At 40.3% G+C, this 18,273-nt stretch overlaps 1 pseudogene; it reads left to right on the top strand.

The window, feature by feature from the left end:
• The first annotated feature begins 6,559 nt into the window (after positions 1 to 6,559).
• LOC109275149 (dynein light chain roadblock-type 1-like) lies at positions 6,560 to 12,666 on the top strand (annotated as a pseudogene).
• Positions 12,667 to 18,273: the final 5,607 nt, after the last annotated feature.

The raw sequence follows: 18,273 nt of genomic DNA, 5'->3' as shown, positions 1-18,273 counted from the left end.
ACAACACAAAGGATCTCCAGACAGATTTTAACTTCCTCTATCTGGGTATTTGCACTGGTAGAACAAAGAATACATATATTGTGTCTTAAGACACTTTACATCTGAGCCCTGGCTACCTTTCACCTACCTCTTCACCAGCACTCCATTCTAAGCACACACTGAATCAGTACTATGCCCTGGATGGGCTATGTTCTGCAGCGTCTCTGAGTCCATGCATGAGCTACTAAGTGCCTTGCTAGAATGTTGTACATCCCTCTCTTATCCACCTGGAGGGCACCCACTTATTTTTATCCCCCAGCTCTAAAACTACATACATATCTTACCCTTTTCCCACTAGGAAAGAATTTCCCACTAGGAAGAATTTAAAGACTTTAATACACATTCTAGACTATGAGCCTCTTGAGAACAGGGAACACATCTCAAGAGATTTGTGTCTCCATTTGTAGCTAGTACTGTTTCTGGCATGTGGTATGTAGGTAATAAAGGACTGTTACAGGAAGAATTTTTAGGTGAATGTTATTATCTCTTCTTGCCTAAAAATAAGGTAGGGAAGACTGGGGAGTGTCCAAGAAGGAATGTGAAAGTAGAGGACCATCTATCGGATTGGACACCATGGGAATCTCAGGGAAGGTGAGGTTTTTTTCCTTTCCTTTGTTGCAGCTGAGTTATGCTTGGAAGTGGCCACTCTCCAGCAACACAACATTATTTTTTCTATCAGAGTCTCTAATTATGGCCCAAGAAGGGCTTCCATGGATCTCTTTACCCATCCTGGATTTTCCCACAAACACATAATTTTCATAATATTCTCAGAGATGTTCAAAGCCCAAAAAAGATTACAGGCCACTATCCAAAAGAGTTTTTTTTTTGTTTTTTTTTAATTTGGACATGTCAGGAAACACTATCCAAAAGAGTTTTTTTTTTTTTTTTTTTTTAATTTGGACATGTCAGGAAATGTATTCCATCATGCTTATGTTGTTTAGGAAAATCTAAGTGACAGGGGAAAAGTGTAAAAAGCACTGTAATAGACCACTTTACTCAATGTAAAGGTTATACTCCGTATGTTTTCACCAGAATAAGGAAGTGACTGTAGAGAGAAGGAAGGGTGCCTCCTCTCTACAAAGTTTCTATAGGGCAGTAGTGTTTCAACTAAGAGGCAATGTGATAAATGAATATTGGACTTAAGTCAGAAAGTCTATGTTGCCTCTTACTAGCCATGTAACTTTAGACCACTCATTTAGTTAGTTCTGTGCCTCAGTTTCCCCATATGTCCTATGAAGATATGGCCTTTCTCTGTGGAATGTTTGGAAGATTCAGTCAAGATACAGTGGATGAAAGAATTTTCCCAAATCATAAGGCACTACACTATTGGATATAAAAACAGTATTGGAAATCGTCGAGTCAGGTACGCATAACAGTCTGTGGTGCGATCCATTATTTCCCTCAGTCTGTTTTGTTTTATTTTCCTGGCTCTTAGTAATCCAATCCAAGGTCTTTTATGTTCATTTAATAACATTTCTTGTCAAATTTATCATACATAAAGTTTCATATGCAACCAGCACGAGAACTGCGGCTGGCAGCTAGTGTTCTTTTCAGAAAGGGGCAGGCATAGAATGGTAAGTTCATTCTAGCCCAAAGCAGGCAGGCTTTCTTGTTAAAGTCTCTCCCGGAGGTAGAACATTTCCGCATTCACATCATTTTTTTCTTTCAAAGCCTCTCCCCTGAGCCCTCTGCAGCTTGTCCATGGTACGCAATTCTGAATCACCCTACCACTTAGGACACTGGGATCTGGAGGCAGTAGCAAATGTATTTCACATTCAAGAGAAGAAACATTAGCGAGCACAGCATTTAATATGCTGTATGCCGCCAGGATCAGGGGCTTAGACTTTCCATTTCGGCTTCACCGGTTAGACTGCAATCTGAACAAGAGTGTGCAGTGATGCAGTGTGTTGGCGCTCGTCTGTGCCAAGCAGCAGTTTTATCATCAGTAAGGAAGCATTAAGTGAACCCCAGGGATAGCATATGTATTGTATTTAGAGGAAGGGGTGAAAATCCATCAACGCTGTGTAATTTAAAAGGTTTTCATGCTGTTTGCAGGAAGCTATAAGCTTAGATTCCTTTGTCCCAGTTAAAGAGAAAATGGTTCTAGTAAAGAAAGATGGATTTAAAATAGTGGTTACCGTGGAGTGAACTTAAGTGATAAAGGAAGACAGATAGCATAATGGACATTGCCCAGCACATTAAAGGAACCACACATTTCGTATTTGCAGAAGAACACAAGTTGGGAATTCTGAGCTCAACACCCATTCAAATGAATCTTTTTATTGCCTTTGATTACACAATCTTTTAGTCCCTCCTTGTCAGTTCCCAGTTGTCTCCTATTAGAGGAGAATTACAATCAGTCTTTATGCCAGGAAAGCATAAACTTGAGGGAAGAGAAAGGACAAACAGAATGGGGCAAATGATAAGAAGAAAGAGATATATGAGTCAAGATTTCATTATGCAAGTTAGATTTGCACTCTAGTGCCAGGAATAAATAAGCATAAACAAGATCCCAGACTCTCTTCATATACAAATGATTATAAATTCATTCAACTCTATAGTCTTATTGTCTGATTCACCCTGTTTTCTTTGAATCTGTTCAGTTCTCTGCCACCAGGCCTTGATGTCAGCCATCCCTTCTATCTGTAATATCCTGCTGTCAAGATAGCACCCACTGAAACCCTCTCCTTCCTCATGAAATGAGGGTGAAATCAAGTGCCATCTTCTCAGAGATGAGAAGGGATATCTCAGAGATATCCCACCACTTGGAATTAATCTCCCCAGCAAAATGCTTTTACCTATAGTTTAGCACAGTATAGCACAATGTAAGTGGTTTAAAGAATTGGTGTTCATGGAGATGTTAAGGTGCCTCCCACCAAATTACATGCTCGGAGGGCAGATGCCATGCCTTAATCATCTGGAGCGTCTAGAGGTTGGCACACTGTTGGTGCACAGTATGCATATGCTATACTGGCATGCAGGCAGCGGCCAACCTGGAGCCATCCCATTGTGACCAATCAACACATCAGACGAGCTCATGAATCCCCAAACCTCTTTGCCTTTTCCGAGAAGGGTTACTATTCCCTCAACTCCTACTTAATCCCCACCCCCAGTGCTACCACTTCTAACCTTGAGACACTTAAACTCAATCTTGTGAGGTATGTCAGTAACTTCTTTTGAAGAACCACCTAAACTGAAATTCATTTAAATGTTACAAATATAATGAACACTTATTCTAGCCTTTGGTGATTGTGAGGATGTCTACAACCTTTAAAATTTGAAAAAAGCTTTTAATCACTTAAATAAACTATAGTTTATTTAGTGCATGGTTTGTTGTAAGAAATTTACATACATTAATTTATCCTCATAACAACTGTATATGGTAATATTATTTCCATAACTACTATATACGGTAATATTATTGTTTCCACTTTAAAGATAATGCAAACTGAGGCACAGAGAGTTTAAGTGTCTTTCGTAGTTCCTGCCACTCATAAGTAGTGGAGGCAGGCTTTCAATTTTGGAAATCTGGCTTCAGAGTGTATGTTTTTAATCACTGCACAGAAGGAAGAATACAGTTCTATGAAATTCAAACACCAATACAGAAAAAATAGTTTTTTTTTTGAAATTGTGTATGATATCAAAGCTGAGATCAGGACCTGGGGGTTAAAGACTAGATATGGTAGATCCTGCTTTTTGCCGTATATTCAGAACAAGCTTAGTGGACCGAGATTGACACAGTTTCCAATTACTTACAGGATTAGAGAGATAATTCATTATGACAAATGATACAAATTTGTTTACTTGCACACCAACATGTATTTTTAATAAAAACCAAACTTCACTTATACAGAAGAATTACATCCAGACCCTTTTCTAACACTCAGGAATTAACAGAATTGTAGTTCAAGCTCTTCCCAGAATTTTCAGTCCTTTAAAAACACCCGTTTTCCTGGAAAGATATGGAGTTCTCCTCAAGAATGATACAGTAGATCAATATGGGATGGGGACATCATTCTGTTAGGAAGACAGTCCCCTGCAGGCAGTCTTTTGATCCCACAGGACCACGTAAGAATGGGCCTTGGGCTGAGAACACATCCTCACCAAGAGATGAGGAGTCCAAACGGCCTATGCTGGATGCACGCAGGCCAACTGCCCTGCATTGGTTGCTAGCACGGACCTGCTGGCCATAGGGGACCACTGCACACTACCAAAGCTGATTTTGCTCTCTCTCTTCTCTATGTGAGTAAAACACGTTCCATGCAGTGCTTGACCACAGTGTGTTTTCCTTAGAGACTCTGATGCTAAGATGCAATAGGCATAAGAGTTCAGACTTCTACTCCTGATGACAGGCAATAGATGCCTCTTGCTCAACACCTGCACTCTCTGGGACCTAATTTGCACAGGTTTCCTTTGTTCTTCCTTCTATGGGGCCTGCTTCTCACCCACCTCCAACCCCCTTCCAAGGCCTTTTCCTCAATGAATCCTCCTGGTTCTTCAAAACTCATCTCAAGCACCTTCTCCTTGACCATCATTCATCTGGATGTACGTCCTCAGAGCTCCTACAGGACCTGGTTCATACCTCAGTCATAGCAATCAGCATGTTCAACTAGAATATCCCATTAACTTATAGCCTTTCTCTCTAGACTATGAGCTCATGGGAGCAGGTACCAGATCATATTCAGGTTTCATTACCAGGATCTGATACTGTGCCTGGCACACAGTAGGCATTTTTTCCTTCACCCAACACATAGGTATTCAATACCTAATGTGTTGCAGGCCATATGCTAGATTGGATATATCATAATGAACAAAAATATACATGATCCTTGCCTTCAAGGAACTCACAAACTAGCAGTTTATAAGATCAACCAAATAATCACAGCAAAATGAGGCAGTGTCAAAATACAACTGACATGACTGTTGGATAAGGTGTACTCAGGATACATAATAGAGGAAAATGAAATAAAACAAAGAGAAAATGTTTTACAAAAAAAGATCAGGGCAGGGCGGTTGGGGGGGGGGGGCGGTTCCCCCAGGGAAGTAGCCACTGAACTAAGTTCTGAAAGAATAACTAGCCAGAGTGTTCCAGGCTAAAGAACACCACAGGCAAAGGTCCTTGAGACAAGAGAGGACGGCATATGTATTCTGAGAAGGCTGGTGCAAACAGAGCAGAGAAAGCAAGGGGAGCACATGATGAACAAAGGACAGAGACGGCAGAGATCAGATCCTACATGGGGCCTTGTAGTACCAAGACTTTTTCTTTATCCTAAGAGCACTAGGAAACATATAATCAAACAATCACATTTATGTTTCAAGATGATTTCTCTGCTGCACTACAGACGGAGAAGGAATGGATGGGTGAGGAAGTGGTACATGTGGATAGAAGAGTCACTTAGGAGACTACCAACAATATTTAGTAGAAGACTTGGACTGGAATGGCTACCAGGGAATGGAAAGGAACGGATGGATCCAAAAGACATTTAAAAGGTAAATATCTGCATATTGGTGACAGATATGAACTCAATAAAAATGTGTTGAATTAGTAAAGGGTTGGGATAGGAAGAGTAATTTGGGGTGTTTACTAAAATCCCTGTATATCTGAGGACACTGCAACAGTGCCAGAGAGTTAAGCTTAATGGAAGTTGACCCTCTTCCAGAAAGAAAGAGACAGAGAGAGAGAAAGAGAGAGAGCAGTGAACTCAGTAATGAAGCATCCTTAATCCATCACAAGTTTTGTTCTCTCAGGGGAGCTTCCCATCCATTTTTTCTCTCAGTAATCTTTCTGAGGCCTGCCTGAAGGGGAGAGTTCCCATCAGCAATGGGATTGGACCAGGTAGTTCCTGGCTAAGGGTTTTGTTTTGTTTTGGTTTTTGTTTGTTTGCTTGTTTTACTTTCCAGGTAAAATCTCAGCTATAGCTCAAGTAAAATGTGTCTAGCTTCCCTTAGCTGTTGTCCCCAAAAACCCTTTGTATCCTCATCCCTTGGTAGCTGGTTCAACACCCGCCTATGGGGCCTTCTTGAGCCCAGCTATGATGCTCAGGGTTTTCTCTCTTTAAAAAATAAAAATAATTTATTAGAAATCATCACCACCCTTGCCTTTATACACACTGTTTCCCATTATAAACACAATATATGTTAATTGACCTGGAAACACAGAATAAGATAAAGAACAAAATAAAAACAATCTGTGATTTCCCCACTAGAGAAAAATAGAAAACAACACTATTATCTGGAAATGCTGTGAACAGTTGTAGTTAAGAGCTTAGGCTATAGAGTTAGACAAGCATTTTGGTCTTTATCCTCACAGCACTGAAAAATCAAATAATCAGATTTATGTTTCAGGGTGATTTGTCTGTTGCAGTATAGACAGGAAAAAATAGATGTGTGAGGTGGTAATATGCGTGGATGTTGAAAGATCAATTAGCAGCCCAAAGTCCAGCTCCAATGGTAGTAATTAAGAATCTATGGGGAAATTACTAATAAGGCAAAGTCTCAAGTTCCTCACATGTATAGGTGAATGGTGCTAGTACCTGTTTGGGGGCTAGTGTGTGCAAATTCCTTAATATAATACCCAGCACATAAGTCTTCACTAAATGCCTAGACATTCTTAATATTTAGTATGCTACCTTGCATTTTTATAACAAAAGCACTTTTTTTAACATTATTGTCACCTTTTCACATTTTCTTAACAATTCCTTGAAAGCATTATTTGTAGTGGTTGCATAACAGTTTATCCTGCAGATACACCACACATTATAAAATCATTTCCTTACTGCTGGAAATTTAAACTGTTTCCAACTTACACTTGCAATAATGTGGCAATGAATATCAAATACAATTTTTTCTATACCTTTAATTAAAATTAAGATGGATCCTCAGAAACATAACCATAAGGATCAACAGTATGAAAATTTTTGAGTTTCTTAGTATACATTACCAAATTGCTATCCACAGAGGTGGTTGTGTTATTTTCACCATCGAGGTCCACGTTTATACCAACATGGAAGTATTTGTTATCTTACCCTTTCAAGAAACAGCTCTTTGAAGGAATTTGCCAGGGTAACCTTCTGAAGGAAGTTAGAATTTGGCTGAGCACCTATTAAGTGCCATGGTTGAAACATCTTCCCTAATTATGCTCCCAATTATACTCTTACCCTTGTGAGACAAGCTAGCACTGGCCCTATTTCACACCAGGCAGCCTGGGAGCTGAGTTAGGAGAGCGGGGTAGTACCATACTCACTACCACACTCCTGTCGGCCCACTGCCCTCCTTATCCTGTGTCCTAAGTACCTTGAGATGCCTTCCTATGCTTCCCAAAAGTGACCGCCCAGGGTTTGAACTCCCCAAAGAGCATATGACCACACACACAAATTTCTTCTGAAATAAGAAAAATCATACAAATATATATGTGTTGATTGGTTCTATAAGGAAAATTAAGATAGTGCTAAAGAGAGACTAATTCTGATTGGGAACAGGGAGATACTTTCTGAAAAAATGATACTTGTCCTAAACCTGCTTTTTGTCCAAGAGTTTCAAAGACTGTGAGACCATTCAAGGAGTGGGGAAAAGGCCAGTACAGAAAGGAGTAAATGAGCAGTTAGAAATGGGTAAGTGTAAGGTTGTAAAATAAGAAAATTCCAGTTCATATTGGGTCTTGCAGGCCATATTACAGAATCTGGATTTTACCTTAATTGTAGAAGAATGATAATACCAGCTCCAATATATCTAAAGTCTCCTGTCTTATATCTGTAGATTAACAAGGGGGAGAAACAAAAAATTGTGCAAGAAAATACCTGCCTGAGAATAATGCTTCCCCTCGCCCTTACTCAATATGCCACTTCTTAACCTTGAAAAAAGGTAAAGAGAATTCAGTGTTTTACTGGTAAAACTTATTATCAACATCTTGCCAGCAACTATTTAAAATGAGTTCATCTATGCATTCTCTAAAAGAAAACTTTTTCTCTACCCACTGTTAATATGATGTCCCAAGTGGCTTAGTTTCCTGGAATTACTATTAACACCTGCAATAATTTTTAAGTAGCACATCTCTGCTAACAAAACTCCCTTCAAAACTTGGCCTCAGAAACAAACTATATCATTAGTTAAGAAACATTTCCAGAATGCCCACTGTGTATAGAGCACTGAATTTATCTCTTTGAGGCAGGTAAATAAGCTCTTTGCTACAAATTGCTAAAATGCAAGGCCATACATGCAATGAGAGCAACAAGAGAATTTCCCTGCCTTTGCCCATACCTATCTTGAGGGAAAATAATATTAAGTTGCCATAGCGGATCTACTTTTCATTCAGAGAAACACCCTATGGGTCACTGAAAGTATCTCACCACAAAATCAAGTCCCCAAGATCTGTCAGTGGTTCTGACTACAATAGTTCTCCTTGATATGCAGCAGTAATTTCATGAGCCTTCCCTTAGGAATACCCCTCACAGCAGCCACTGGCTCTCTTAGGGTCTCAAAAAGAATTTTGCTGATGTTTTTCATGGTCACAAAAACTTGACATAACCTTCCTACCTCACCTATACTCCAACATGTTGACAGATTCATTGGCTGGACATGCCAAATTATCATAACTCAGGAAGCACGAAATATATGACTAAATGAAGGCAAAGCATACCAAAAATAGCATTCTAATCAGCTTTTAGAGGGGGTGCAGGTCAAAAGATCAGCAAACCTGCTAATGATTCACGTTTCAACATCTTGCCAACAAGACACTTTAATTGACCAATTTCCAGCTGCTCTGCCCAGGAAACACTCCACTCCTAAAGAACAGAACTGAATCTCACCCACAGTCCTGCATATGTAGGATTAAGAAAGAGCTCTGCATGTGCCTCCTCTTGGTGTAAAACAAATTTAGACCCCCTACAGAATCCTATATGGTTGGAAGAATTGGAAATAAAAATATACTCACAGCCCAACAAGTGGGTAGCAAAATATTGATTCTAGCTTCTTAAAACGAGTAAAATATGTGAACTGGGAAAGAACCATGTGTGGGAGGGAATCATATCTCATAAGATGAAAGAAAATAAAAGCAAGTTGAGAGGGAAAAAGCCAGCAGTTCCCTCACCACCAGTTCCCAGGCTGTCAGGTGTCCTGGTGTAGCTGAGCTGGCTGGGGAGCCCAGAAAGCACGCTCAGAGATCCTGCTGCGCTGAACAGTCTCACGCCACAGGTGCGTATTAGATTTAAACAGAGGTCATGTTGTCCAGTGGTGCTGTGCAGGTGCCTGGGATTTCCAGGAGCCTGTGTTCTAAAGCCTGTGGCTTTATATTTCAGGTATCTCAGATCTTATAGAATAGGCATGAAACCTACCTATGTTCTAAGAAAAAGGGTTTTATAAGCCCTGAAAAGGAAATGCAGCCCTAATGGAAGTATGTGCTCTTTGTAAAAAGTGTCGCAGCCTAGAGATGGGAGAAGCCCAGGAGTTGGAGGATGAGACCTTGGGACCTCTAGTCAATTATTCATCTGCTCTGACCCTCAGAGACTCTTAGCTGTTAGCTCGGTGGAGGGCAATGGTGTCTGCCCTGCCTCCTGCTCTGGGCTACTGTGAAAAACAGAAGGTATAAAAGTGCTTCATTAATGTGATATACCACAGAGGGAAGACGTGATGAACCTGAGCCTGGTACTACGTACTTGTGCTACTCTGAGAAGGAGAAATGAACCAAGTAACTAGATCCCAGTCTCTGCATGCTGTCACGGAGGTGGCAGATGAACATAAAACATAACAGCCTTCCCACAGGGCGTAGGCTTGGAGGACAAACGGTTCTTGACATACTGGGTATTTATGGGCACTCAAAATTTTTCCCACGGTCCAAAGATCCTGCAATACAGAAAAGACCTAACAACAGGTGAATCTCTAAGATCTTTTGTCTGGTTGGTTGCTTGGTTGCTGTTTTTCCTTCTTTGGTTTTAACCTAAAACAAGATCATTACAGTCTTCCCATAGAGTAGCTTCTATAATTGCAGTAGGCACATGGATTGGCCAGCAAACTTGCTAAAACATAAATCCTGATTCTATACATCTGGAGTGGGCCTGACAGTCTATCTTTCTGACAAGTTCCAGGGTCCACAAGTGACACTGGAGGTAGCCAGGTTGGAAAGAACATTGAGAGACACCTTGGGAAGATTTAAGACATCATATACTTTTACTAGAGTAGGGAAAAAAAATTTTTAACTCTAAATCTTGTGGGGATAGTGAAGCCAAGGTTTAGCTCACTTGTCCAGCATCACCACAAGGCAAATCCTTCACCGCCCACAGAATCCACCACATGCCCTCCCTCATATTCTTCCCTCCACCAATCTGGCTATCCCACACTTGGTGCTTTCACCCTTGGGTTTCTTTTCCTGTCTCTGCACACCTTTTGGAAGTAAGGGATGGAGGGAGGTAAGAATATGACTATGGTACATGAAATATATCCTAGCTTTGAATCATGGAATCTCTTACTTAAAAAAGATAGGGAAAGCAATGAGGATGAGTTTCTAGCATGAAAAAAGCTAACCGCATTCTAGCTCTTAACGTACCACAATGGCATTTAACTCAAAGTGATTAGCTCTTTGTTTCCAAGGGTGGTCCCTGGTGCCTAGGCATACACCAATAGACAAGGCTAGGCCCCATCTCTGCCTGCATTACATCTGAGGGTGGGGGGGACATATTCACTGAAGCACTAGATATCTAACTCACTCATCTCATTAGGACCCTCAGAAGAAAAATCTCTAGATCCAAGGAGGGGGAAAGAGTTTAAGTAAAAATTTTGAAACTGAAGGTAATCATCAACATGTCTTCCACTTGTGGGCTATGTTCCAAAGAAAAAAGGGGGAGAGATACAATTTGCATTGAATCAATTTCAGCTCTGCCCCCAATCACACAGATTTATAAAAGCCACGCTCTAAAAAGCTGCACTAAGAGGCACATGGGTGGCTCAGTCAGTTAAACATCCGACTTTGACTCAGGTCATGATCTCATGGTTCGTGAGTTTGAGCCCCACATCAGGCTCTCTGCTACCAACACAGAGCCTATTTTAGATCCTCTGTCCTCCCACCAGTCTCTCTCTCTCTCTGCCTCCCCGCTGCCTCCTCCTCTACATGTGCACATTTTCTCTGTCCCTCTCTCAAAAATAAACATTTAAAAATAAATAAATAAAATAATTAAAAAAATAAAAAGCTGTGAAGTTTCAGTTCTTTTTGATTCCACTTATCCAACCAAAAGCATGAGACTGGGAACAGTTTCTTCACCCCAGCTTTTCTGTCTTACAGAAGTACATCTAGGGCCATGAACTAAACAGAGGGGAAGAGGACTGAAAAAGTAAAAATAATTGCTCTTTTAAAAATCTACTGAAACAGGGTGCTTGGGTGGCTCAGTAGGTCAAGCATCAGACTGTTGATTTTTGGCTCATCCAAGTGTCATGGGATCAAGCCCTGTGTCAGGCTTGGTACTGAGCATGCAGCCTGCTTAAGATTCTCTCTCTTGCTCTCTCTCTCTCTCTCTCTCTCTCTCTCTCTCTCTCTTCTCTCTCTCTCCCTTTCCTCTCTCTCTCTCCCTCTGCGTGTCTCCCCCAGTTGCACACATACTCTCTCTCTCTAAAAATAAATCTAAAAAAAAGCTATTGAAACAGCAAATACTCCTAAATATACACAGAATCTGCCCTTTTAGAGAATTGCTGTGTTTCCACCTACAATTTGATCACGAATGGAGTAGTTGAAGAAATTTTGGCTGTAAATGAGGCTTAACACATACAAGGGAATATTGGTTCCCAAGTGCTTCTATTATGCCAGTAAATACTGAAAAGCAACAGAGAGCTTTCCCCTTCAGTCAGCACTATACTCAATGCCTTTCCTAGTACAAGCATTAAAGTTTCACAAGGAAATCTGCCCACAATGCTGCTAGAACTCCACAGGACTCTCCCGAGGTTATTTGGATTTCATTATTAAAATGTATTTTTAAATACCCTTGCTAAGATCAGAGCTCTTGCAAAATTAAGATTAAAATACCCTAGCTTTGGCCAGTGTCAAAGAGCTACCAATGGATCAGAAAGGGCAGAGGTGGAGGAGACACTGAAGTGACTTAGGACCAGAAGTGGGTACAGAGAATCATTGTGGTGAACACTGAAGGCATTCCCATCAAGAGCATCATGGAAAATCCCTAGGGGTGCCTGGGTGGCTTAGTCAGTTGAGTGTCTGATTTCGGCTCAGGTCATGATCTCACAGTTCATGGGTTCGAGCCCCACATCAGGCTCTGTGTTGACCACTTGCTCAGAGCCTGGAGCCTGCTTCAGATTCTGTGTCTCCTTCTCTCTCTTGCCCCTCCCCCGCTCATGCTTTGTCTCACTCTGTTTCTCAAAAATATAAAATAAAAAATGTAAAAAAATTAGAAAAAAAAGAGCATCATGGACAATCTCACCACCACACAGTATGCCAAGCTCATGCAGAACTTCATCTTGAAGACCCAGAGCACCATGTGTGAAATCAAACCCCAGAATGACCTCACCTCCCTTTGAATTTGCAAGAAAAACTAAATTACGGTTGTACCAGGTAAAGACTATTTCCTGATTGTGATTCAGAATCCAAATGAATAAGCTACTCTCTTGGCTCCCCACATCATTCCTTCATTTAATAGCCCCAAGAATAATAATGCTAATCATGTCAAACAATTGGCAGGTGGAAATCATCTTAGAGCCTACTTAGACCAATCCAGTGACCAATCATGGGCTGTAGCTCCACCCACCCCACCCAGAACCATCCCTCTGCTGACCAATCACCCTTGAGTTCTTGGGAGGGCCTTCTTTCCTCACCTCCAGGTTTTAAAGCAAGAGCTTTGACACCCTGTGTCCTTCTGACCTTCACTTCACTTTGTCACCTTTGGAAAAGGCTGTTTTGTCTTTAACTAAAAATAACTGAAGGGGAGCTTAGGTGGCTCAGTCAGTTAAGCATCTGACTTTGGCTCAGGTCATGATCTCACCTCGTGTCAGGCTCTGGGCTGACAGCTCAGAGCCTGGAGCCTACTTCAGATTCTATGTCTCCCTCTCTCTCTCTCTGCCCCTCCCTGCTCGCTCTCTCTCTCTCTCTCTCTCTCTCTCAAAACTAAACATTTTAAAAAATTTAAAAAAAAACCAAAATGCTAAATAAAATAAAATAAAATAAAATAATTAAATACCCTAGTCTTGTATGTATGGTGACCCCTTTCATTGAGGACTTCTTATATATGGTAAATAATGAGACGGATTTAGGGTCCAGGAAGTTTTTGCTGAGATCTAAACAGCTTCTTTCAGTTCACCGAAGTGCTATTATAGGGACTTGTATGGTACCTAAGAGCTTACAGCATTAATGTCACCTTAAGAATCTAGTCCCCAATCCTGGAAAGCTGCATTCCTTATTTATTAAATCCTATAATAAATAACAAATTGCACTGACCATATTCAGGCAACAGTTTAAGGAACAATGTTAAGTCATTTGCATAACATGAAACCAAAAGAAACGTGCTTTCACATTGCAAAACACGTATGTGGTCAATGAGTCTTGTTTCTCCATGGGTTACCAGGCATTCTAGAATACAAACTAATTTGGATATAAATTTTAAAAAATAAAAAAATAAAAAAATAAAAATAAAAAAATAATAAAAAAATAGTCATGAGATGCGGAATGGGGACTATGTCCAGTATGAGCTCCAAAGATAAAGCATTCAGGCTCTACACTCACATGAACCTTCCTGGCAGCAGTCACTGGTCTAGGGAACATTAGCCAAATAGCTTTTGTTACCTCCTCACCCATATGTTCAACCTTCTCAACATACCTCTCCTTTCCCCTAACCTCTAGCCTGTCCTGTTCTTCCTCCTGGCAGGTCTAACAAAACATATTTAGAATCTCCAGGAATCTGGAGAGGGGAGAAGGTGTCCTGGGGTTGGTATTCAATAAGCAGGAAGTTCAAGTGATCTCAGGGTATTCTACGGATATAAAGGGCTGTAAAAGTAGAAAAGTAAGAATGACAGGAATTTCCCAAGAACTATAGATTACCATAACAAAGTACAAAGAGAGCAATACTTCTTTTTAAATTAGGGAACTTATTTTTTTTTTAATTTAAAATTTAGGTCATTCCCAGCAATAGCACTGCCAGGAATTTACCCAAGGGATACAGGAGTACTGATGCATAGGGGCACTTGTACCCCAATGTTTATAGCAGCACTCTCAACAATAGCCAAATTATGGAAAGAGCCTAAATGTCCATCAACTGATGAATGGATAAAGAAATTGTGGTTTATATACACAATGGAATACTACGTGGCAATGAGAAAGAATGAAATATGGCCTTTTGTAGCAACGTGGATGGAACTGGAGAGTGTGATGCTAAGTGAAATAAGCCATACAGAGAAAGACAGATACCATATGGTTTCACTCTTATGTGGATCCTGAGAAACTTAACAGAAACCCATGGGGGAGGGGAAGGAAAAAAAAAAAAAAAAGAGGTTAGAGTGGGAGAGAGCCAAAGCATAAGAGACTGTTAAAAACTGAGAACAAACTGAGGGTTGATGGGGGGTGGGAGGGAGGGGAGGGTGGGTGATGGGTATTGAGGGGGGCACCTTTTGGGATGAGCACTGGGTGTTGTATGGAAACCAATCTGACAATAAATTTCATATATTAAAAAATAAAATAAAATAAAATAAAATTTAGGTCATTAACATACAGTGTAAAACTGGTTTCAGGAGTACAATTCAGTGATTCATCACTTACATAAAATACCCAATGCTCATCACAGCAAGTGCCTTCTTTAATACCCATCACCCATCTAGCCCGTCTCTAAATTAGGAAACTTAAAACAAGCAAAAGATTAAAGTGCCAAACAAAAAAACAAGATTAAGTGAGTGCCACACATATAAAAAAGCCAAATTAGCCAATTACTGTCCTGGTAGAACTCACAGAAAAGCATCCAGATCTGTGAAACGATAGGACAGGTCAACGGATCTACAGTAAAACCTTGGATGGCAAGTAAGTTGTTCTGCGAAGTGTTCCGTAAGACAAACATTTCTAATTTTTTTTAACATTTATTTCTTTTTTAGAGCAGAGACAGAAAGACCACGAGGCAGGGAAGGTTAGAGACAGAGGAAGACACAGAATTCGAAGCAGGCTCCAGATTCTGAGCTGTCAGCACAGAGCCTGACTCAGGGCTCAAACCCACAAACCGTGAGATCATGACCTGAGCCAAAGTCGGACACTTAACCGACTGAGCCACCCAGGTGGCCCATGAGCAAACATTTCTAATAAATTTTAACTTGATTAACAAGTGATGTCTTGCAGTATGAGTAGTATATGATGCCAAACATCACATGATCACAACTGAGCCAATGGTTGTCTCTCTCGTTGCGGGACTGTGGGTGATCATCTCCCATTTCCAGGATGCTCAGTCTCAGGCTGCAGCATTTAGCAGAAATCAGTGATTTTTCAGAACACTGGAAGGTGCCCACACTGGCACTGGTGTATTTTTTGTCACCTCAAAGCACCTTTGGACCTTTGCTTTTCCATACAAGAGTAAGCTTATGAATATTTTGCTTCATTCTAGGTCAGGCTGCCTGCAGATATAGACCCTTTTCTCTGCTGCCTTATTGCCAGTTACATTAAATACAGTATGTAACAAGAATTTATTAATACTGTACTGTATTCAACATCCTTGCAAGCAAATACAATGGCTCCCATGCAGAAAAAGATTCCATTGAGCCAACAGACAGAAGTGATTCCATTAGTGATAGTAAAAGTAATCCTACACAGTAACCCTCCTCTCTCTTGTCTCCCTCACACCAGGCACAAAGGTTTTCAAAGGTTATTTTTCCTTATATTTTGCATTTTATTTATTATTTTGTAATACATTATATTATTGTAATCATTTTTAAATGAATATTTTTGGGTTGTGGAATGAATCATGTGAGTTTGCATTATTTCTTTTTTTTAAATTTTTTAATGTTTATTTATTAGGAGAACACAGAGAGACAGAGCGCAAGTGGGGGAGGGGCAGAGTGAGAGGGAGACACAGAATCTGAAGCAGGCTCCAGGCTCCGAGCTGTCAGCACAGAACCCTACATGGGGCTCGAACCCACGAAGTGCAGTATCATGACCTAGGCTTAAGTCGGATGCTTAACCAACTGGGCTACCCAGGCGCCCCTCCATTATTTCTTAAGGGGAAATTCACTTTGATATACAAGCGCTTTAGATTACAAGCATGTTTCCAGAATGAATTATGTTCACAAACCAAGGTTTTAGTGTATACACCATATTCAAGAATCAAATGTTTGAGAAAAGGATAAAAAATATCTTAAAGACATCAATTCTTCCCAAGTTGATCTATAAGTTCAGTGTAATTCCAATCAAAGCACCAACAAGGTTCTTCATGGAATATTATAGACTATTCTAAAATGTTTGTAGGAGTACAGTGATCCATGAATAGCTAAGGATCTTATAAAGAAGAAGAATGAAGTTAAGGAATCATCCCAGATATAAAAAGTTATAAAGCTATAATAACAAAAATGTGTCTTACCACTGCTATAGGGATGACAAATAGACCAATAAAATAGAATAAAGAGCTCATAAATCCCCAGTATATATGGAAGCAATATCTAATAATGATAGCCAATATTAAAGTATAATTTACCTAATATCATCATGCTTAAGAGTATGAACTCTGGAGCCAAAATGCTTGCATTCAAATCTCAGTTCTACCACTTACTATTGTGCCACAGTTTACTCATCTATGAAATGGGATGATAATTTATATCTCAGAGATATAAATACCTCCTGGCACTGATACCCTTGTATAGTGACTTCCCCCATGAAATCATGGCTAGGCCTGTGTAACCAATAAAATACTGAGAAAGTGATGATGTGTGCCTTTCAATGTTAGGCATACTGAACATTGTAGCTTCTGTCTTGACCTCCTGGGTCACCATCTCTGGAAGTAGCCAACTAACAAATTGTAAGACCACTCAAGTAGCCCTGAGGAGAGGGCCAGCAGAGATGAACAGAAGCCCCTATCCAACAGCCAGCAAAACTTGTCAGACAAGCGAGTTAACCAACTTGAAAGCAGAATCCCCAATGTCCAATCTTGGCTTCGGATAACTATAGCAGTAATGTCAGCAAAGGTCTGAACGAGCTGCTGGTGCATTGCCGGCACTGAATAAATTAGAAATTCCATTAGTATTATCATTATACAATACTACAGATCCAGCAGAAAGTCATGGTACAGGGAGTTCTATTCTCTGCCCACAAAGATAGTGTCTGAATTATCTTTGCATTCCCCAGGTGCAGTAAAGGCTCAATAAAATGGTTTATAGGATGCCAACTATGGGCCAAGCACTGCTGTAGGCAATGAATGAATGAATAAATGCCTAGAAACCACTGCAGCTGTTGCATCGCAGCACTGCGTAGCACAGCAAATAAGATCCGTACGGAGAAAAAAACAGAAACTCAGGGACTTAGGCAAATGATCTTTCAGTCCAAATTCCCCTTCCTTCAGAGAGTCTAACTCACCTAGTCTGGCTAAGCAACTTATTAGATTTACAACCACTGAAATACTCGTGGGGAAGAAACATCACAGGAAAAAGATGGGAGGAGCAAAAAACTTAAATAATCAAATCTTAGCATAGTCCTTGTATATTCCATCCAACTTTCAAGTGATCTCTACAGGTTGACTGAAGTTATATTGGGTTTTAAAACAAACAGGAATTTATAGATCTCTCCCCTCTGTCACTGATACATTATATATTTAAATGATATGTGTGTCAGTTCCCTTAATTTAATCTGTCCATCTTAGGACAAAAGAAAAGTTGTTTCCTTAAACAACTCAGAAAATGTGTAGGGAGTGCTATTTGACAGTGGATGTATTTGAAATTACACACATAGTTTTCACCTCATATGCAGATAAACTTCTACTTTAGGCAGTCCTCACATTGCATGGCTCCAAGACACACAACATGTATTTACCACAGTTTAGTTAAATAATGTTAATCTCTCGACAATGTGCTTCAGATCTCACATGCAGTATGTTCACTGTGAGTACAGCAATCGCATGAAGTACAAACTTCACCGCTAGCTCTTCAGTCCACGAATCACTACACAGAAACCAAGACACATCAGGATCAATGACCACCCCGTCATTTCTTTCACAGTCTGTCAGTTGTCCACTGAGCCTCATCTGTCATGTGGTCCGCACACAGACAGTAGAGCGTGTGGTTGTGTTGCCT

Source organism: Panthera pardus, unplaced genomic scaffold, assembly GCF_024362965.1.
Source record: "Panthera pardus isolate Hobbes unplaced genomic scaffold, ASM2436296v1 HiC_scaffold_16, whole genome shotgun sequence".
In the NCBI taxonomy this organism is placed as follows: Eukaryota; Metazoa; Chordata; class Mammalia; order Carnivora; family Felidae; genus Panthera; species Panthera pardus.
Note: the sequence above shows the minus strand (reverse complement) of the source record. Positions and strands in the feature narration are given on the sequence as shown.